General features: G+C 47.5%; 1 long non-coding RNA gene across 1 annotated transcript; it reads left to right on the top strand.

Moving 5' to 3' along the window:
* The first annotated feature begins 12,204 nt into the window (after positions 1 to 12,204).
* LOC140622821 (uncharacterized) lies at positions 12,205 to 15,128 on the top strand. Its single transcript, XR_012022484.1, has 2 exons — positions 12,205 to 12,342; positions 13,783 to 15,128. It is a non-coding gene; the product is annotated as an uncharacterized lncRNA (long non-coding RNA).
* Positions 15,129 to 23,648: the final 8,520 nt, after the last annotated feature.

The raw sequence follows: 23,648 nt of genomic DNA on the forward strand, positions 1-23,648 counted from the left end.
CTGGGCTCAGACCACATGTTTAGAATGTGCTCAGCAGGTATTGGGAAATGAGAGCCTGGCGCCACCTCCTCCCTCTGACCTTAGGCAGGTCATTTGATCTCCTAGAGCTTCAGTTCTTTTGTGTATGAAAGGGGGATGATAGGTCATTTCAAGTACAGCATGAGCAATAAATTGAGTAATACTTATAAAATCTCTCTCCTAATTGATAGTAGGAAACTCTCTTTCAGTGGAATGAATGTCCTCCTAAAAAGACCCAAGGGCCAAGAGTCAGACCCTGCTTCACAGGCTGGGCTTTTTCAATGATACACTGCTCTATCTCGGAGTGACTGAGACCCTTGGCCTTGTTGGACCTCACTTTGCTTGAGTGTAGAATGAGATGCTAATACACCTGTGCTCCCCCTTTCTCAGGACTAGCTTAATGGCTGGATGAGACTGTGAGAGGCAAATTGCCCTGGGGCTGTCAGGGACTGTGGCAAAAAATGTCCAAGACCATTCTTGTCAGGTAGGGAGGATGCTGACTTCTGTAATGTCCCTGCTTTCCACTTTTTTTTTTTTACATACAGGAAGTAAGAAAATGGGATCTCTGGGATCATCCTTGTCAAATACAACCTTGTTCCTTTGATTTTTTTTTTTTTTCTGAACTTTTCAGTTGGTTAAGAGTCAGTCACAGATGGATGATGACACAAAGCAATGGGAAGACATTCCAAGCTCATAGATTGGGAGAACAAATATTGTAAGAATGTCCATACTACCCAAAGCAACCTACACATTTAATGCAATCTCTATCAAAATACCATCATCGTTTTTCACAGAACTAGAACAAATAATTCTGAAATTTTGTATGGACCCACAAAAGACCTCGAGTAGCCAAAGCCATCTTGAAAAAGAAAAGCAAACCTGGGGGCACCACAATTTCAGACTTTAAGTTCTGTTACAAAGCTGTAGCAAACAAGACAGTATGGTACTGGCACTAAAACAGACATGTAGATCAATGGAACAGGATAGAAAACCCAAAAATAAACCCACAACTATATGGTCAAGTAATCTTCAACAAAGCGGGAAAGAATATTCAATGGAAAAATGACCGCCTCTTCAACTCTTCAACAAATGATGTTGGGAAAACTGGACAGCAACATGCAAAAAAAAAAAAAAAAAAAAAAAGAAAGAAAGAAAAAGAAACTGGACCATTTTCTTACACCACACACAAAAAAAAATAAGTTCAAAGTGGATGAGAGACCTGAATGTGAGACAGGAAAAAATCAAAATCCTAGAGGAGAACACAGGCAGCAACCTCTTCAACATTGGCCATAGCAACCCCCTTCTAGATACATCTTCTGAAGCAAGGGAAACAAAAGCAAAAATAAACTCTGGGGACTACATCATAATAAAAACCTGCAGAGCAAAGGAAAGAGTCAACAAAACTGAAAGACAACCTGTGGAGTAGGAGAAGGTATTTGTAAATGACATATCTGATACAGGGCTAGTATCCAAAATATATAAGGAACTTATACAACTCAACACCCGAAACCCAAATGATCCAATTTTAAAAATGGGCAGAAGACTTGAACAGACATTTCTCCAAAGAAGACATCCAGATGGCCAGTAGACACACGAAAAGATATTCCATTATTATTCATCATCAGGGAAATACAAATCAAAACCATGATGAGATACCATCTCACACCTGTCAGAGTAGCTAAAATCGCTAACACAAGAAACAACAGGTGTTGCCAAGGATGTGGAGAGAGGGGAACCCTCGTGCATTGTTGGTGGGAATGCAAACTGGTGCAGCCACTGTGGGAAACACTACGGAGGTTCCTTAAAACATTAAAAACAGAACTACCCTGTGATTTAGCCATTATGCTACTAGGCATTTACCCAAAGGATACAAAAACACCAATTCAAAGGGACACATGTACCCCCTATGATTATAGAAGCATTATCTACAGTAGCCAAGATATGGAAGCAGCCCAAGTGTCAATCAATAGGTGAATGGATAAAGAATATGTGGTATACCAGCAATTGCGCTACTGGGGATTTACCCCAAAGATACAGATGCAATGAAACGCCAGGACACCTGCACCCCGATGTTTCTAGCAGCAATGGCCACAATAGCCAAACTGTGGAAGGAGCCTCGGTGTCCATCGAAAGATGAATAGATAAAGAAGATGTGGTTTATGTATACAATGGAATATTACTCAGCCATTAGAAACGACAAATACCCACCATTTGCTTCGACGTGGATGGACCTGGAGGGTATTATGCTGAGTGAAGTAAGTCAATCGGAGAAGGACAAACATTATATGTTCTCATTCATTTGGGGAATATAAATAATAGTGAAAGGGAATAGAAGGGAAGGGAGAAGAAATGGGTAGGAAATATCAGAAAGGGAGACAGAACATAAAGACTCCTAACTCTGGGAAACGAACTAGGGGTGGTGGAAGGGGAGGAGGGCGGGGGGTGGGGGTGAATGGGTGACGAGCACTGAGGGGGGCACTTGACGGGATGAGCACTGGGTGTTATTCTGTATGTTGGCAAATTGAACACCAATAAAAAATAAATTTATTATTTTTTTTAAAAAAAGAATATGTGGTATATATTAGAATATTATTCAGCCATAAAAAAGAATGAAACCTTGCCATTTGCTATGACATGGATGGAGCTAGAGAGTATAATACTAAGCAAAATAAATGAGTCAGAGAAAGACAAATGCCATATAATTTCACTCATATATGGAATTTAAGAAGCAAAACAAATGACCATAGGGGAAAAGAGAGAGAGAGAGAGAGAGAGGCAATCCAAGACACAGACTCTTAACTCTAGAGAATAGACTGATGGTTACCAGTGGGGAGGGGATGAGGGGGTGGGTGACAGGTGATGGGGATTAAGGGGTGCACGTGTCATGATGAGCACCAGGTGATGTATGGAAGTGTTGAATCACTATATTGGACACCTGAAACTAATATCACATTGTATGTGAACTAATTGGGATTAAAATAAAACGTTAAAAAAAAAGCATAAAGCAAAAACAAAACAAATAGAAACAGTCATGGGATACCAACTGTGTACGCTGCCCTGTGCTAGGGGTCAAAGCGGGGCGTCCCTAACCCCGGAGGCTCACAGTCCAGTTGGGATGATAACATGTGTATGTGTGGGAAGTGAAACAGCAATGTAATGCTGCTTCTGGGAATGATGGAGAGAATGAAGAAGATGGAGATACTGATCATTGTGCAAATTTGCATCCCCCTTCATGCGGTTCACAGAGCATGTTTATAACCATTACCTTATGTGATATTCAAAACCATCAAAACAAGCCTCCCCCACCTAGTTCTGCTGAGGAACAAACTGAGAGTCATAACTTCTCCGAGATCAGATAGGAAGAAAGTAGCTGAGTTGGTTGGACTCCAGCTTCTTTCTTTTGGCCCCAAGAGCGCTACTATCACCGAGACACAACTTTCCTCCTTTCCGTTGCAACAGAACATTGCAAAACGCGCGTTGTCATTAGCTGGCGACACGAGTAACTGCCACGTGGGGGGTGGATGTAACAGGGTCCCACCATTTTCACTGGGATGTGCTTGTCCCCTTCCCCCCTCCCCACTTCAGTTTAGAATCAAATCAAAGGGCTGTCTGCAGTCTCAGCCCGAAGACAGCGTCTGCCACTTCCGATTTTTTTTTTTTCTTTTAAAAATGTCAGTGTGCTGCTGAAACAGGAACAGCACTGTGGCAAACAGCAGCTCTGAGTCACACAGAGTACATCAAAGAAACAGCCCTGATAAGGGGCCGGCAGGAATTGTGCGTGTGAGCAGAGTTTTCCTGACAATCTTTGAGGCTTGGGGGCCCCTCTGGGCAGCCTCGTTGTGGAAAGAGGCCTGTGGTTTTCAGAAATTGGGTGACTCACCACACAGGCGAGGCTTGGGAACAGAGACACGGTCCTGGTCTGCTGCAGCTCTCAGCCAAGAGCTGTGGCCTGGGGCCCTGAGTCCCTGCACATCTCAGGTCTCCAGCCAGCTAGACTCCTCTGTCCGCCCACCCAGGCTTCCAGCCTCATTCAGGCATCCATTCATCTAGTTGTTCAACAGATACTGCAAGCACAGACTTTGTGGGGCCCTGTGCTGGGCCTAGGAGGGTAAGGCGGTGACCGAGTGAGACCCCATCCTCCTGCAGCGGCCGTAGTGTACTGAGGGAGAGAAGTATTGAACAGATAATGCCATGGGCAACTGAATCACGACAGTAAGCACTGCGAAGGGAGATAGAAGGTACTCTGAGGACAGGCAGGTGTAGGACAGTGCGGGGGGATGGTCAGTGGAAGTGCGGGTACGCTAAAAGATGAGGCTGACAAGTGGACAATCAGCTCTTCAGCACCATCTCCATCCCCATCTCTCTCTCCCTACACACCACAAGCACACACACACACACCCCACAAACACACCCCATGATGAGTTAATGGAACAACCGTGGGCTTCTGAGTCTTATACACCCGGTTTCAAATCCCATAATCTCAACATACTATCTCAGTGACTGAATAAATTACTTATCCTCTCCAATCCTCAGTTAGAATTCTAGAAATCTCACAAAACAGCAAAACAAACGCCTACACTGGGAGCAATACATCTTGTCCTGAAGAGCCATGGCATCTCTTTTGCCTCTGTAAGCCTCATTTTCCCTATCTGTCCAATGACGGAGTAGGATGCAGGAGTCTTTCCAAACTGTTAGTTTAGGATTCTATAATCCCCCCCAGGAGGCAAGGTGCTGGGCAGAGCTGATGCACCCTGCTGCCCCCAGCCGTGCTCTTTCTGCTGACTTGCTCCACCTGCCGGGGCTCCCACCTGCTCAGGATCCTCCAGATACAGGAGGGAGGAGAATCAATAGCCCAGGTTATATACATTGTGATGGGGATTAACATGCTTTCTCTCCCCTCTGGAAAGTGCCCCTGGAAAGATGCCCCTGGAGAGGATGATGCTTACCTCTACCAGGACCCTCGATAGCGGGGGAACTCCAGAGCTTGGGAGGGAGAAACGTATGGCTCCACTTCATTTTGTTCCCAAGAGGGAGCTGCTGATTCTGTGAGTAGGCAGGGTACCAACTTGAGCTAAGCGGGGGACGGGGTGGGATCTGGGGGTTGGAGAGGGCAGGGGTTGAGGGTGCCTTCTTCCTGGTGGACCCTGACAGGGAGCAGATGGATGGAGGTCCAAGCCTCTGTTTAGTGGCCTGGCATCCGGGGACCAGCCAATGTGGCACAGGTCGAGGGGCATCTTGTTCTAGATTCCATCATAGCTTAATTCAATTCCCTTAATAGTTACAGGTCTATTCAGATTTTCTATTTCTTTTGATTCAGACTTGATAGATTATGTGTTTCTGGGAACTTGTTTTTTTCATCTAGGTTATCCAATGTGTTTGTGTGTAATGGCTCAGAATATTGGCCAAGAATCTTTCTTATTTCTCTAGAATTGGGTGTAATGTTCCCACTTTAATTTCTGGCTTTAGTAATTTGAGTCTTCTGTCTTTTTTTTTCTAGTCTATCTAAATGTGTATCAATCTTGTTGAAGTTGAAGAATCAGCTTTTGGTTTTGTTGCTTTTTCTCTATCATGTCTCTATTCCTGATTTTGTTGAATCTCTGCTCCGACTCCAACTAATCTCTTTTATTTCTTTCCTTCTACTAGCTTTGGGTTCAATTCATTTCCTAGGGCCTTTAGTTGTAAATTAGGTTGTTGATTTGATGGCTTTCTTGTTTTGTTTTGTTTTTTTAATATAAGTGTTTACAAATTTCTCTCTTTGCATTGCTCCTGCTGTAACCCACATCTTGGTATGTCATGTTTCCAGTTTCATTTGCCTTTAAATATTTTCTAATTTTCCTTGTGATTTCTTCTTTGATCTATTGGTTATATTAAAGTGTGTTATTTAGTTTTCACAAGTTTGTTGATTTTCCAGTTTTCCTTCTGTTATTGATTCCAGTTGTCCTTCTGTTATTAAAAAGAATTGAACACTAATTTGTGGTCTAATCTGTATGTCTGTTAGAGCTAGTTGGTTTATTGCGCTGTTCACATCCTCTGTTTCCTTATATGTCTGGTTGTTTTAACCCATTATTGAGAGTAAAATATGGATGTCTCCAATTATTATTGTAAAACTATTTCTTTCTTCAATTCTGTCCATTTTTGCTTCATATATTTTGATGGCTTGTCTTTAGGTACATAAATGTTTTTAATTGATATCTATTTTTGATATATTGAAACTTTTATTAATATAGTCACCCTACTCTCTTTTGGTTTCTGTTTGCATGGAATATATTTTTCCGTCCTTTCACTTTCAATCTGTTTGTGTCTTCGGGCCTAAAGTGAGTCTCTTGTAGACAGCATACTGTTGGATCACTTTTCTTTAAAAAATTCATTCTGCCAATCCCTGTATTTTCATTGGCAAACTTAATCCATTTACATTTAGTGGTATTACTAATAAGGAGGCTTCTTTTTGTTATTTGTTTTCTATAAGCTTTATAGCTTTTTGTCCCTCATTTCATGCATTACTATCTTCCACTTATTAATTTTTTTGTAGTGAATTGTTTTAATTATTTTCTCATTCCCTTTTGTATATATGCTATGCCTATTTTCTTTGTAATTACCATGGGGATTACATTAACATCCTAAAGTTATACTATTCTAAGTTGAATTAATACAAGATTAACTTCAGTAACATACCAAAACTCTGCCTCTTTATAGCTCCATTTCTACTCCTTTCAGTTATTGATATCACAAAATTACACATTTATACTTTGCATATCCAAAACCATAAACTGATGGTTATTCCGTGAGTGCTTCAGTCTTTAAACACAATATGAAATTATGAACCAAAGGTACAATAGTATTTACTTTTAGGCTAATAATTTCTACAAAATGTTTCAATCTCATAAATCATGTAGAAAACCAAAATTGGTGTTACAAACAAACAGTCGTTATAATAGCTGCTTTTAGAATTGTCAGTTATCTTTACTGAGATCTTTATTTCTTCACACAGTTTGGGATTATTATCTAATGCCCTTTTATTTCAACCTGCAGGACTCCCTTGACCATTTTTTTTTTTGTAGGGCAGGTCTAGTAGTAAGAGACTCCCTCAACTTTTGTGTATCTGAGAATGAGAATGTCCTAATGTCTCCCTCACTTTTGAAGTGCAGTTTTGCTGGATATAGTATTCTTGGTTGACGGGTTTTTTTTTCTTTTACCTCTTAGACTATATCATCAGCCCACTGCCACTGGCCAGTAAAGTCTCTGATAATAACTATACTGAAAACATTATTAAGGAAACGTCGTGTTTGAACAGTTACTTCTCTTGTTTCTTTCAGGATTCTTTCTTTGTTTGTTTTTCAATAGTTTTATTGCAATATGTATTCGTATGGGTCTCTTTGTTCATCTTGGAGTTTGTTAAGCTTCTTAGCAGTTTATATTCACGTCTTTCATCAAACTTAGGAAGTTTCAATCTGTTTTTTCTTCAAATATTCCTGCCCTCTTTTCTCTCTCTTTTCTTTCTGGGATTTCCATAATGCATATGTTAGTATGCTTGATAATGTACCTTAGGATCTGTTAAATTTTCTTCAGTATTTTAATTTCTGCTGCACAGACTCAATAATTTTGATTGTCCTATCTTTAAATTCATTGATTCTTCTACTTGCTCAAATATGCCTTGGGTCCCTTCTGGGGAATTTTGCATTTCAATGAGTGTAATTTTTAGAGCTAGAATTTCTTTTTGGCTTCTTTTTAGGTTTTCTCTTTATTGATATTTCCATTTTGTTCATACAGTATTCTTAACTTTTCCCCTGTATTCCTTTGGTTTTTTGAGCATTTTTAAAACAGTTGTTTTTAAGCCTTTGTCTGGTAGGTCCACCATCTGGTCTTTCTCAGTGACAGTTCCTGTTGGCTTATTTTTTTTCCTTTCCATGAGCCACACTTTCCTATTTCTTGGCATGTTTTGTGAATTTTTGTTATTGTTGAAAATTGGACATTTAATATAATGATATGGTAACTCTGGAAATCAGATCCTTGCCTCCCTCCCCTACCCCAGATTTATCATTTTTTATTTTTGTTTTGACTGTTAGGCTCTCTCCATACTGAGGATCAGTCTGAGGTACAAACTTAAGGTTTTCTCAGTTTTTTCTGTGCCTTTTCCTGAATATGCTCAGTGACTTTTGACTTTCCCCTTTAAATGTAGTTGCTTTTGAACATCCTAGTCTGGAAGTCTAATGGCTTTAGTTTTTACCAAAAGGGAGAGAAAGAAAAATAAAGGGAGGAGAAAAAGTGCTGGGCTCTGAGAATTGGCATCAGCTGGAAGGGCAGGGGTTTGCAACAGTGGCAGGGAGATGCAATGACTATGGTTGCCTACCTCTGTGTCTGCATCTCTGTGATCAGAAGCAGCAATTGGCAATCACAGCACAGATTCTCAATATTTGGATCTTTTGTTTACCTGGGAATCTCTTAATTTCTCCCTCATTTTTGAAGGACAATGTTGCAGGATATAGGATGCTTGGTTGTGGACAGGGTACTTGTTGCCCACCCTGACTCCCACAAGCTGTCTGCAAGCTGCTCCAGGAACATGTGCACAGCTGCCTGCCATGGGGCTGGGCATGGGTCAAGGGTAGCTTCTACTATATTAAGGGCTGAAATTGACCAAAGTTATCATCTAAGCCTTCCCTGGAACTTGCAAGCCTTCAATGGTCTCTGAAGTTCCAAAACAGTTATCCTATACAGATTCTGCAATTGTTGTCTAAGTAGAGAGACAGATTCCTGGTGCTTACTACTCTATCATCTTCCTGGAACCCTCCTTGTACAACATATCTTTAAAAAACAGGATCATACATGCTGTTTTTAAACTTTTTTCCATCTAATCAAGTCAACGGTCATTTGTGTCTTCAATTTGTTATGGCTGAGTGATTTTACATTGTAATTATTTAATTAATTCCCTATTACTGTACTCTTCAGCTTATTTCTTTTTTCTTCTTTTTCTTTTTTTTTTCTTCAGCTTATTTCTACTTTGTCATCACCATAAACCACACTGTAATGAAATATATATCTCCATATAGATATGTATCTATAGGACACCTGGGTGCTCTGTGATTGAGTGTCTGCCTTTGGCACAGGTCATGGTTCTGGGGTCCTGGGATTGAGTCCCATCTGGCTTCCCATGGGGAGCCTGCTTCTCCCTCTGCCTGTGTCTCTGCCTCTCTCTGTGTGTCTCTCATTAATAAATAAATAAATAAATAAATAAATAAAATATTTATTAAAAAATACATATCTATAGTTTTTCACCACACAGAAGTACATAGATTTACACATATCTTTGCTCACTTGTCTGATTATTTCATTGGGAAAGAAGAAAAGGAGACTTTGAGGTACTTCTGGGAGAGTGAGGAGGACAATTAGTACACAGAGGAGACGGAAATTTCTAGGTAGAGAGGACAGCTTTAGCAAAGAGCCAGGGGGCTAAAAATGCATCTCATGCTCAGAAAATGCTGAGAATTATAAAAATATACAGACTTTGCTATCTTTCAAAGTTCTCCTGACCACACCAGCCCCTGTACAATGTCTATACTCTTGGATGTCCTGGACCATGCTGCTCAAGCCTTCTCCTTGTGGGCCAACTGACTCCTCCAGAATCCTGGGCTATATCCTATACAGTTGGTAACACACAAACCAATTCCCCTAAAACACTAGACAGCCATTAAAGACTGGGAAATATTTTAAGGACAACCTCTTTATGTCTTAAAATAGTGCCCAGCCAGAGGGAAACATATTCCACATGTGTCTAATCCAGTGTGTAACAAAATACAAAGGTTGGAGGTCTCCCCTTCCCCTTTCTTTCTTTTTAATTTAAAAGGAGCTATTTGATGTCCCGGAAACCCTTTGAGGCTTTTTATTGCCCTTGTAGACCTAACAATAAAAGACTCTAAGAAGCAGAGCTTTTGGTAGTTCTGGATGAAAAACCCAAGAGCCAAAAAGAATCTAGTTATATGGAGGTTGAGAATCTCAGAATTCTGCAAATGGTTCAGGCTGGGGTTCCAGGTTAGTGTTCTCAGGGGGACAAGTGGCCAAGTAGCGGTTGTCTCTGTGCTATGATTTATAAGGCACCCAGCCAGCAGCAGCCTGCCTTCCCCACAGTGCCAGAAACTCCCTGTTATGACTTTGGGTGAAGATCAAGAGAGGGGCACCCATGCCCTCCCCCACACCAGCACACAGTACTTTATTGGGGAACACATGAAACCATAGTAGTGGCTCTCACTAGGGCCATTTTGCCCTCCGGGAGACATTTGGCATTTTGTTTGTCACAACTGGAGGGGGTGGTGCTACTGGTGTCTCTTGGGGAGAGGCCAGGGATGCTGCTAAACATCCTGTAGTGCACAGGAAATATTGCCCCACGATGAAGAATTATCTAGCCCAAAATGTCAATGCCAAGGCTGAGAAACCCACGACTATGGGACAAATGGATCAATTTAGGGCATCTCCAGGAGCATCTATTTTACTCCATGGCAAATACTTTGAAACTATCTCATATTAAAGTAAATACACCTTTTAAAGTGTAATGAGGGGCACCTGGGTGGCTCAGTCATTTAAGCATCTGCCTTCGGTTCGGGTCATGCTCTCAGAGTCCTGGGATCGAGCCCCAAGTGGCACTCTTTATTCAGAGGGGAGCTTGCTTCTCCCTCTCACTCTCCTTCTGTGCTCTTCTCCCCCCACACCCCAATAAACAAATAAAATCTTTAAAAAAATTAAGTGTAGTGAGGCAGGACAGGTTTCTTCCTTCCCCTCTGGCCCTGCTCTCCCTCCACCCTCCCATGCCCCTCACCCTCTTCCAGGGACATAACACCCATCAAAACCTCAGTGGGAGCCTGCTTGAGCTAGGATGAAGAGGGAGTCCATTTGTAATCTATCTCACAGGGCTCCCTCCCGGGTGCTACCGGGAATAGGGGAGCGCAGTGTGCATATGAGGGGGAGGCAGTAGCGCGGGCTGAGACATCAGAGCCAGGTAGAGGAGTGAAGAGGCTGTGTGTGGGGCGAGAGGGCTCCATCTGGATGGGAGTACCGGGCTTGTGGGAGAGGGAGGACAGGGGACTGTAACCCAGCAGATGGAAAGAGAGTGGTATTTGAGAGACCATGGCTAAAAGAGAAACTCTGCACTGGCAGAGGACAGAATGATTCCACAGCTCACCTGGAAACTTGTGGGATGTAATGGGGTAGGAACAGTGAGAATCATCCAGACTGAGGAGGATGAAAGAGGCTCCTCGTGGAGTAACCCTTCTTTGCCCACCCACCCCCACCCCAGGTCCCCTGGGTGCATCCCACCTGCCTAGTGACTTGCATGCCTCAGCCTGGCCCAGCTTCCCAGCTTCCCAGCTCCTCTCCCTGCTAGTCCTCTTGTCCTCCCTGCCAAATACCACTTGTAACTGTACTGTCCTGCTCAAGAACCACCAGTGGCTCCCCATGGCTCATCTCATCACACCCCAATGCCTCTCTCTGGCTTCCTACTCTAGTTATTATTTTTTAAGAAAGATGTTATTTATTTATTCATGAGAGACACGCAGAGAGAGGCAGAGACACAGGCAGAGGGAGAAGCAAACTCCTCAAAGGGAGCCTGATGCGACACTTGATCCCAGGACCCCAGGATCACACCCTGAGCTGAAGGCAGCCACTCAACTGCTGGGTCACCCAGGTGTCCCTCCTAGTCCAATTATTAATTCAAAGAGTATTTGTTTATTTTTAAATTACATGTTCAAACTGAAAACGTAACCCATGAACACGGTAAATAACCAACAAACACACAAAAGTATAAACAGCGAATACTGGCTCTAGCTCAGACCCTCATCACCCCAATCCCTCTCCCCAGGGATACCAAAAATAGGCTACAATATCAAATGATACGTGTGCACGCTTTTTCCTTACAGAAATGGATATTATATACTTTCCTCTGCACCTTGACTTTAGTGCTTATAAATATACCTTTGAGATTACTCCTCCTTTTCTTTTTTTGGGATCCCTCTTTTTTTGTTCTTTTTTTTTTTAGCAAATATTCCATCATATTAATTCCCCCCCAGTTTAGTCAGACCCTTACTGAAGATGAGGCTTCTAATCTTTGCTAAGATAAGCACCGCTGCAGTAAACACCCTTGGGCGCACCCCCTCTTTTGCATATGAGCAACACAGAATTCTGAGAACAGATTCCTAGAAGCAGAGTGGCCCTATCAAAGGGCACACACATTTTTCCGCTCTGAGTGGTGTCACACATCCCCGTCGGGGATAGGGCACAGCCCACTACCAAGAGTCGAGTCACCTCGTGTTCTCAGCAAACGTTGTGATCTTTGCCAATCTGGTAAGTGAAAACAGCTCGTGTTTTATTTTGCATTTCTTTGATTATGATTAAGGCTGCCTATCTTTTCATCTGTTTCAAAGTCCCCTGTATTCCTTTTTCTGTGAACTGGCTGCTTTCAAGCCCTTTGACAATTTCTTCATACGGTAGAGTACAAATATTTATAGACATCCACTTACGTGCCAGATAAATCAGAGACGGCCTCTGCCCACCCTCCGTACGCGGTTCTTGTCCTCTCTTATCTGCTGTTGTCACTTATTCCCGGCTCCAACCCGGGAGACCTCCCCCGTGCAGGGCGAGGTGCACGCATGTCATGACTACCTCATTGTGTGCGTATCATCTTTCAATCTCTACAAGTCACTGGAAGAAGTGATACATGTTTTTGGTGGAGCATGTAGCTGATCTAGAGAAGCGTAAACAAGAAAATTAAAAAATCCCATGTGATCCCAGTCCATCTTCGGGGACTTCTTTCAATAATGTGCGTGCGTGTGCCCTTCTTATAAAACTGGGATCATACTGTATATATAGCTTGGTTTTTGTCTTTTCTCCTCCATACTTTGTTATCGTAAAGTCTAAACTTATTCAGAAACCTCATATTTATTGGCCAAAAAATTCTTTCATATGAATGTCCCAAATTTATCTTTTTAAAAAAAGATTCTATTTATTTATTCATGAGAGAGATGGAGACAGACGCAGAGACATAGGCAAAGGGACAAGCAGGCTCCTTGCAGGGAGCCTGATGTGGGACTCGATCCCAGGACCCCGGGATTAGACCTGAGCCAAAGGCAGATGCTCAACCACTGAGCCACCCAGAATTTATCTAACCTGTCCCAAAATTCATCTAACCCATCCCGTTTGTGGATTTTTTTCCCTCTGTCTCCCCCTCCCTCCCTCCCTCCCTCCCTCCCTTCCTTCCTTCCACTTTATAGAGAATACTATTCATATCTCTATTTCCTTCACATGGATCCCTAGAAGAGCAGCTACCAGGTCAAAGGGTTGAACATTTTTATAGTTCTTGATTTGGTGGATTGGCTAGTTCAAAACATATTTCACCTCCTTCTAGTATGTCTAGATATTCGATAGCGAAAAACCAAGATTCCTTTACCGCATGCGTCCTAGATGTGATTTTGTTTCTGCTAATGAGATAAACTTCTCTAAGCATGACCCAGAACTGAGTTATGTGGGGTTGGGGAGGGGAGGGCAGGTGGCGTGGAGCATCTCTGGCAGCACAGATCGGGGCACAAGTGGCATGGCTGTGGAGTCACGAGTGGGGGTGGACATGCCTTTCTGATGAGGGCCGAAGCAGCAGTTCCCATGGCAGCCAGCTCCACTTGGTAATTTTGGGACACATCCCTGGAAGCCCAGCCTAGGATATGTTACTTCCCCTTCTCGATGATTCTGAGACTCATCTATTTTCCATCAATGATTCCCTTTCTGCTTAAGCCAGCCGAATGGCTTCTGTTGTTGACAACGAGGAACGCTGACCAACAAAATCCCTGTTTGGCCAAATGTCCTGCAGGAAGGTCGTACCCCGCTAAGTGTGAGAGAGTACATCGTGCCAAGAGCATTGTGGGAAAGCCTGATTCTCTCCTCCGGGGAATGTGATCGGAGAAGGCATTTCTGAAGGAGTCACACTGGAGCTGGGATCCTGGCCTGGATGGTCAGCGCTAGGACTTTGTTTCTGAACACTTACCACATGCCAGAAACTGGGCCACGCTCTTTGCATACATGAATCTACCCAACCTTACAACTTTATGAGAGATGTGGTATTAGCCTCACTTCCCAGAGGCAGAAACTGAAACTCAGAGAGATTATTTGACTTGCCCAATGACAAACAGCTAATTCATGCAGAGTATGGGGCACAAACCCGGATTGGCTGGACCCCAAAGTCCACACTTGGCTCACAACCACGGGTCTACCTTACTCATCCATTTCCATTCTCCAGGTTATCTGCCTTCAGAAGAAATGTGTTCCTGTCTCCTCTGAGCCCAGGTCATCACGACAGCACCAGTGACACCAGGTTCTCTCCTGTGGCTGTTTGCTGGGAGCTCCTTTCATCAGTCCCATCCTGAGCCTTGGGCTGATGTGCGTGGGGCACTTCCTCCAACTGTGCCCAATGCTTCTCATGCGTGGCCTCATCTGCTCCTGCAAAAGGTCCTGAAAGGTCCTGGTCCAATCTTTCTTCCACATGCTCAGAGAAATTAATTTGACCAAGGCCACATGGCTGGTAAATGTTGAAGCCCAGTTACAACCCACCTGTTTGACTTGAGAGCCTGGGGTTAAAATGAGATCATGTTCCCCAAAGAATAGGAAAAATGGTACCTGTGGCTGGGGAAGGCGCCATCCTGACCCAAAGCCAATTGGCATGAACTTCCGCATTGTTGGGCGAATTGACATTGCGTCCTAATGAGCTGCCCTGGGAAGGACTCGGCATCTCTTCTGTGACATTTCTGCCCAAAGGGCAGGACCTGGGTCTAATCACGAGGAGACCTCATCAGACAAGGCCAAAGTGAGGGACATTCTACAAAATAGCTGGCCTGCATGTATCACAAATGTCAATGTCACGAAAGACATAAAAGCACAAGAGCTCTTCCAGACCAAGGAGACCTGGCAGTCGATGCAAGACCTGGTCCTGGATTGGATTTCGGACCAGACAAACATTGCTCCAAAGGACATGATGGGGACAACTGGCAAAATGTGCATGTAGACTGCGTTCTAGAGAGTGACCTTATATCCTTGTTAAGTTTCCTGTGTTTGCTGATGTATAAGAACATGTCCTTGTTTCTTTTTTTTTTTTTAAGATTTATTTATTTATTCATAAGAGACACACAGAGAGAGGCAGAGACACAGGGAGAGGGAGAAGCAGGCTCCCTGCAGGGAGCCTGATGTGGGACTCGATCCTGGATCCTGGGATCACTACCTGAACTGAAGGCAGATGCTCCACCGCTGAGCCACCCAGGTGTCCCAATGTCCTTGTTTCTAGAAAACACATGCCAGTATGGTTAAGGGGAAGGGGAATAGTCATAACAGTGGAAGAACGGTGTGCACAAATAGGGAAGTCATGTTTGGCACATCACAAGCCTTCTGTGAGTGGGAATCAATCACCTTTCTTTTCCACCGAGGACTCGCAATGTGCCAGGCACTGATCTACTTGTTTACCTGATGTCGCCCATTTTACAGATGAAAAAGCTGATGCTCAGAGACCCGAAGTAACCAGCCTAGGGCACACAGCTGTTAGCGGCCGTGCAGGCTTTCAAGCCCCCAGCTGCCTGACCCTCTCTGGGCGGAGGGGCAGCGGAGGAAGGGTGTGGGTGGGGATGGCAACCTCTGTGGCTGGTCCCAGGCTGCCCCACCGAGGCCTGAGGGGGCAGAGACACCAAGCAATGGAGGGGCACTCTGAGTGCCCAGTGAGGGGCCAGGATGTTGGGAGAGGGCCCCAGGCTGCCCATGCTGCAGCTCCAGGACACAGCCCCATGTAACCGAGGCTTCTTCTGAACAGGGCTGCCAGGAAGAAAAAGGGTCAGTATCCGAGCCAGCAGGAGCACAGGGCTACCGCCTTTCACAGGGAGATGACAAAGTCTGGTAACTGGGTCTGAATCCCAGTCCCACCTGCCTTTTATGGACAAGCCTACTGTATCTTGCTGCAGCATTAACTAATAAAATGATGTGATAAATGAATAATGGCCATTTTTAGCTCCCACCCTGTCACTTTGCAAGCAAAGCGTCTTGTAGTTTATTATCTTAATAATTCTTCAAAGCAAGTGTTGCTGTTCCCATTTCACAGAGATGGGGACCGAGTCTCAGAAAACGTAGATAATTGGCTCAAGGCTGCAAGTAAAATAGGAAAAGCAGAGTTGAATTCCCTGAGTAGGTTGGGAGGACCCTTGGTCCCGACCCTACACCCTGTCATGGGGAGGGTCCCTTGGAGACAGCCCATGCCTCCTCTTGTTCGGTGGTGGAGGGAGTTGAGCTCTGCAGAGCGGCATAACAACAGCCAAGGAAAAAAAAAAACAACAGCCAAGGGCGCCTGCCAGGGAGTGGCCCAGCTAGGGCCAGTGGCCGGGTCTCCAGACTCCAAGTCCAGTGCTCCCTTTGGGAAGCAGAAGATGCTTTACAGATGCTGGGCTTCGGGACCAGGCAGGGTTGCCCTGGGCCAAGCTATGAATCAGCCAAGCGCAGTGTTGATGGTTTACCTACTTTCTCCAAGTCTCGCGTACCTCAGCTCTCCTGCCACTTGTACCCCCAAACACACTCTGCCTTGTGGTTGGTCAGAGCCCTCTACGATGGTGACCAGTACCCCCAGTAACCCCTACCGCCAGCCACCTGAGAGAAGGATCTGCTAAATGAATTGACAAAGAAGAGTCAATACCTATGACATTATGTGGCATCCCTTTATTTACCTGACATCCCCAGGAGATCATGATGCCTGACTTCCAGTGAAGAAAATCCTAATGGTAAAATTGTGAGGCCCAATGGTAGGCTCCCAGGGAGAAATGTGGAGATGGAACCAATGGAGAGAGGACTCACACTGTAGCCTGGAAAAAAAAAATCACAGTATCATAAAACCTCCCCTAAGCCCACCAGTGCTCATCTGGCTTGATTGCCTGTGGTGTTGGGGAGCTCATTACCTCATGAGGCAGTTTTTTCCATCTCCAGCAGCTGCTCGATAGCTTCATTGTGTAACAGCTAGCTAGCATGATCCATTTTTTTCCAGGACTCCAGCTGGTCTATCTGAGGGTGGCTGGCTGGGGCTGTGTTCCAGCTGGAACAGGTGTGCATTTCTCCCTGTGACAGCACAAAATCAGTCCGTCTTCCTCACACCCGAGGTCAAACATTTGTCGCCTCTCCATGGCAGCGGCAGTCAGCCTGCCTTATTTTTCCACATCGGAAGAATCCGATTATAGCACGCCTTTTCTTGGGTTACATGAGTTCTCTGACATCAGGTTGTATTTAAAGGCACGGCGCCGGGGCTGTCCCCTGCCACACCCCACCAGCCTTGGCCGGCCCTCCTTCCCCATCAGTTCTTTTCGGTGAGGTGTTAAGTCAAGCCCCCAAGTCTCAGTTATGTGCTCTATGCTGTGAATGGTGGCGACAGAGGTCTGTGACCCGGCCCTGCCCTGCAGAGGCATACGACACTGTCTGGAAGACACCATGCCCACGGAAGGGACACCAAACCAACCATGACAAGGGAAGGCCATGCAATTGTCTTTCCATGCCTTCCCGACGTTCCCTCGCTCTGTCCTAGAGTGAATGACACTAAATAAAATAGAACTGGGTGCATCGAAATTTGGTTTTGATAATACCTTCTGGGATGGGCGATGCGGAATATAAGGCCGGAGACCATTGGCAAAATCAGGGGGTACTTCCTGGGGTGGTGGCCTTCGGGTCAGTTTTGAAGAATGGCTGGAAATTGCCATGCAGAGGGAGGGGGTTCAGCTGCCCTAAGTAAAGGCCAAAATAACAAAGGCAGAAGCACAAGGGAAATTCACTCCCCCGTCACGTAACAGTAATAGTAAGGGGCTAACACGGCGGTTTTATGGTTTGGGAGACCCAGGATCCATCCGTTTTATTGCTCTACTATAGTCAATCAGCAACCTCTATGGTATGATCCAAGCTGCTCCAGCACCTGCCATCCTAAGTGGAGGTTAGGGAAATGCTGCTCCCATTAAGGCCGGGCTCGGCCAAGACCTTGCACACACGACGGCCCCTCAGAGGTCACTGAGAGAGCAGGTGCTTGAGGGGAAACAGCTGGCTTTGCCATAGGAGGAGCCAGTCCCGGGCAGCAGGAGGTTGGCATGAACTTGGCCTGGGAATGTGTCAGGGGGGTGGGGGGCGGCGGAGCTGACCCGTGGGTACTCCCATGGGGTGGCTGCCGGAGAAGCGCTGTTGGAGAGGTAGGAGGCACGGGCCTGGCTTACCTGCGGGGGCTCATCCGGCCTCTCTTCCTGAGGCCCCAGAGATGGTGAGCATGGGACCGAATTCACAGAATGTCACACCTGAGCTTTGTGTTATAAATACACATGTTTCTGGTCGAAGTATTTCCAATTGTCCCGTGGCTTAAATCAGTCTGGGGGAGAGGGACCAGCGGAGGTTTGCAAGTTAAAGGAACCCGGCGGGTTGTCTCACAACTCAGAGAATGCTTGGGTCAGATGAAAGCTTCCTTTTCAGCTAATCGTTCTGTTTGAATCTCACGTCACATACACCTTTTCGGATACCGGTGTGCACTCCTGTGTCAGGACTTGGCTTGACTGGCGGGATCTGGGCCCTCTGTTACTCTTTTTATCTTGGAGACCAGCAGACTATCCCCATTTGAAAGATGCAGAAACTGAGGCTTTGGTCTCCCCCCAACTCCCCGCCGCCCGCCCCTCGGGGCCCCAGCCCCCATCTACCTCCCAGAAAACAGGTGGGTGTGTGCAGCCACATTTCCCAAACCCAGAGCAAAGGAACACTAGACTCTCACATAGGCCTACGAGGAAAAAAAAAAAAAACCTGCGATGCATTAAGTCTGCATCCCCATCTCCCCTTGGACAGCCACGGAGCAAGCACGGCAGCATATGGATGGTTCTGTTAGAGGCGCAGAATAGAACCCGATGGGACTTTCTTTCTTTCGTTCGTTCTTTCTTTCTTTCTTTCTTTCTTTCTTTCTTTTTTTTTTTTTTTAGAACTCGATGGGACTTTCTTTCTTTCTTTTTTAAGAACCCGATGGGACTTTCAACCAAGGTCGATTCCCAAACCTACAGGACCAGGGAGCTAACTCAAGTGCCTGGGCCCACCAGGCCGCCTCTCCGGAGCCTCTTGTTCCTTTCTGGTGGGGGCCGGTGGGGCTGGAAAGGCTGGGAAACTGAGTGCCAGGGGATCTCAGGTGATTATCTGAACCAGTTGCTTAACATCCCCAGTTGGGGGTTTGCAGAGACAACGCTCCTCTTCCCCCACTTGAGTTCAGGACGCGTGGAGGGACCACTGCAGGGTCACTCAGGACGGAAATCAAACTGTCAGCTTTTTCTGAAGTGCGCCCCATGCAGATGAGCCTCAGGTCTGGGGCAGGTGGCGGCATGTGCCTCCCGGATCGGCCAGATTTTCCTACCCAGGTGCAGACCCCAGGGGCTGCCCGCCGGCCCCACTCTCAGCAGTGGGACGGGGGTACCCTCGCTGCAGGCAGGCAGGGGCCCAAGAGGAGGAACCAGGAAAGGCAGAGCCATGGGATTCATGGTCCCTCCTACCACGCTTCATGTCTCAGTTTCCTTAGATGACAGACAGGATTAGTGAAACCCGTATGATCTGCCTCCAGGGTTCTTAAGGGGACAACCCAAATGGTGATGGGGAAATGCTTTAAAAAGCGTACAACATGAAATTATCTTATTTGAGTATGAGTTTTCCTAGTTTCCTCACTGGGGTGGTGTTTGTCTTCTATCACTCGCTCACTCATTCACTGAAGGAGTGCCCACATTAGGCATGAGCCGGGTGCTGGGAGAAGAGAGCACAGATTTCCCACCTGTGGCCCCAGGCCCCTGTCTGCGGACGAGGCCGCAGACCTCAGCTCCGTCAGGGGCCTCACCCACGAGCTGGGGCCACTGGGCCCCTGAGCCACCCCTCTGGCCTGCCTTGCCGCCCCCTGCCCCCCGAAGGCCCTCTCCCCTGCAGTCTCCCCACACCGATCCTCTCTTTCCTTTGAGAAAGCTCCAGACCCATTCCCTGGAGAAGCCAGAGTTTACTTTGGCCACCGCTCTCTTGCAGCTCACCAAACCCTTTATTATCTTCAAGTGCTCATCTCAGCACTTGACTTTCTCCTGTGGTTTTATGAGCCTGTGTGTCACCGCCTCACTTAAACGGCCCGGGGCCCCTGTCTCGGGCGCAGGACCGGACAGGCAGGAGGGGTCAGGGAGGGCGCGGAGGCAGGCGGCCTGCTGGCGGCCTCGGCCGGCCGGGGAAGGTGGCAGGGTGGCCATGATCTCATTTTCCCCTTCTGCTGACATGCTTCTAATTCGGCTTTATGAGATTTTTCTGGAGTGTCAGCTGTGCTGTTTTGAGCTGGACCGCGAAGGGCAGACTGTCCAGAGGCAAGGGGAATGGTATGTGGGAAGGGCTTGGCAGAGGGAAGGCAGGCTCTAGCCTTTCCCAGCCTCCGGCAGGGTCTCAGAATGTTCTGGCCCACTTTGGAGTCTTAAAGGGACAAGTCAAGGCAAAAACACCCGCAGACACCTGGGGAATGCGGACCACGGGGAGAACTTCACCCAAGGCCAAGGGTTAGGTCTTTCAAGGCAAGTCACGTAGAGCCCGAGGCGCGGGCCTGGGTCCAGGTACGTGCGATGCAGTGTCAGGCAACAGCATCTCGTGATTTGTGCGGCGGCACCGGCGACCCGGATGGCATCCCCCACTAGTGACTCGGCGGCCCCAGACGGTGGTCTCTGTGTGGTCGCTGACGGGCCACCACCCCGGGTCTCAGGTTCCTCATCTATAAAAAGGGGATGGAGTTGGATTCCACAGCCAGTCACAAGGTCGTCTCTGTCGGGTGTTTTATTTTTAAACTCGAATTGTTGTCTATATTTAAGAGCTGAAATATTTTACATTAAAAAATTGTAGCTCGAAAATAAAAATAAAAATTGGAGTTCTGAGATGTTCTTTTAAAATAAGTCAGAACGTTCCAGAACTCCTGGTCCTGCGGGACAGTAAGCTGTGTGGTCCTGGCTTGGCCCGTCCTCTGACATGAGCTTGGCCCACACCCTGTGGCTTTCGGGTCTGTCCCCCGACTCTCACCCGGCTCTGACCACAGGCTGCCCCGTGGTGGTTCCTTCCAGTGAGGGCGCAGGGATCCGGATCCGCAGGGGAAAGTGGGGAAAGTGGGGAGGGAGCCCCAGCAGGGCAGCAGGGCCCAGGAGAGCCGGCCCGGGTTGTCGCCCAGACCCTGTGCTGACCCTCCAGGCCCCCCCGGGGTGAGCCGCCCGCCCTCCCCGCCTTCATCTTCCTCATCTATTAAAAGAGGGAGTTGGTCGTAACCATCAATAAGATCCTTTCAAGTTCTCGCATCCTGTGACCCTGTGAAAATGCCATTCGCCCGGGTGAAATGGGTTATGACTTCCATGTTCTGGAATCCGGCTGCCCTGCCCGCACAGGCTTCACAGGCGTGAGGCCAGAGGGAGAAGAAGGGGCGCAGGGGTGTCTTGGGGGATCCTCGCCGTGAGATCCGGGCAGGCCTGGCTCACACAGACCTTCTCCAGCGGCTGGTGGAGTCCAAGAGGTGACACGGTCTCCCGGAATTCCTTCCAGGTCAGAATCCCAACGCTACCCTTTCCAGAAGCTCCAGGCTCTGGGGGTACAAACCAAGCATTCACTGGAGTGGACACACAGCCAAGTCCTCGGCTGCTCTGTGCCAACAGAGACTTCTAGACAGGGCCCGGGGCGAGGGCAGAGTGCTGGGCCATGGCGCTCAGCAGGAGGCGCCGGCTCTGGGGTTGGTTGCAAGGCTTCTGCGTTCTCTCCAGCTCCGTCCTAACTGGCCATTACTTAATTATCTGGGCCTCAGTTTCTCCATTTGTCCAATAGGATTGAAACAGACAAAAACATAGACCTGCTCTCTCTGTCTTCTAGAGGGAAAAACGTCAGAGAACGGAAGCCAAACTCCTGGAGGAGAGATGGAGTGCCCCTCCAGGGGACCTATGGGGTTTTTGGGGGGTCCCTTCTGTGGTTTATATGTCATGGTTTCTCTGGGTTGCTTCCACTTGCCAGCAGACAGGTGATGCCCCACTGAGCCCCCAGTTGGAGAGGCCTCTGGGGTGGTGGGAGCCCTCGGAAGGACACACTGTATAGGGGCCCTGTACCCCAAGCTACGGGGGCTCCTTCACAGCTTGTGCTGCCCTGGGACGCCTCAGTCACTGAACAAGGGGCCTCCTGGCTGGTGGAAGAACTCCACAGGCCCACGGAATCCTGGTAGGACCTGGCAGGAGAGCCCTCGGACGCAGGCAGCGCCTGGTAGGTACGCTGGCCACCGTGCGCCAAGGGACCTTAAAGACGTGTGTGGGGGCGGAGTTCACAGGCAGTGCTGCCTACTGTCCTGGAAGAGGTAGAGGCCTGGGCTGTCCCACTGTGTCCTGGATGGTGGGTGTTGGCGGCCCTGAGCTTGGGGTTCCTTCCCTGCGAGGCGAGGGGACGTGCCCATCCGGCCTCCCTCACGCCAGGGTGGTGAGAGCAGATGGAAACAGACAGCGCTCAGGCTTGTAGGCCTGCTGCTGACGATCGGGTCAGAATCCGGGTCACTGGGGGCTAAGTCCTGGTGTGCTGTGTAGAAGCCGCACGGCCCCAGGCCAGCCACTGAACCCCCAGGGGCTCTCGTTGCCTCTGTGAGATAGGGAGAGCTCTCCAGGCCTCCCGGAGCAGCTGGGAGGAGTCCATGGAGAGTGGTCATGTATGTAGAATGTCTGGTGCAGGGCCTGGCACACAGTAGGTGCCTAATAAATGTGGCAGCTTGTCTCCTCCAACTTCTTGCTGTGGCTCGCTTTCCCCAACCCGGCAGCTCCGGGGAGGCCCCAGCCTGAGACCAGCTCTCGGCCCTGCAGAGAGGACGTCAGATGCTTCCTAGGCTGAGGCAGAAACGACTTCAGGGGGAGGTCCCTCCCGGGGTGGGTGCTCGGAGCTGCTGCCTTGACTGCTGGCTGGGTGCTGGGTGGCCACCAGCACCAGGTGGCCGCCTTCCGGACCTGCCCTATCCTTTCCTGACTCCAGGGCCTGCCTCAACTGTTCCCTCTCCAGCCTGGCTCCATCCTGAGTGCCAGGGACTGATGGTCCACGGGCCTACGTACTCCAGCCTCAAAGGAATCAGAGGTGGCTCCCGTTCCCTACCTCTCTGCCCTCCCTCCATCCCGTGCTCCCCGTGGAAATGCCCTCACAGCTGTCTGGGGCAGCTGATTTCTCACCCCCTGGACTTCCTTCCACAGGCAGCCCCAACAGGACCACTTTGGATTCCCGTGAGCTGCTTCTGTAACATCATCACCAAGAGGACAGGGAAGCTCCGGAGCCGGACTGCCTTCAAGACCCCAAGAGCAAAAAAAAAAAAAAAAAAAAAAAAAAGTAAAATAAATTAAAATAAAATTAACAAAATAAAAAATAATAAAAAAAAGACCCCGAGAGCACCACTCTGGCAATGGGTAAGTCACATCACCTCTGTGCATCCCATTTTCACGAGCATCATCTTAACAAATCCTGGGGGCGCCCCCCCGGGAAGGGGGGTTTTGTCCATGTGGGGCTGGCCCAGCGTCACTCGGTCCATGGGAGCGGAGCTGGGACTCACGGACACAGCTCTTCTGGTTCTAAATCCC

The sequence above is a fragment of the Canis lupus genome, chromosome 32 (genome assembly GCF_048164855.1).
Source record: "Canis lupus baileyi chromosome 32, mCanLup2.hap1, whole genome shotgun sequence".
NCBI lineage: Eukaryota > Metazoa > Chordata > Mammalia > Carnivora > Canidae > Canis > Canis lupus.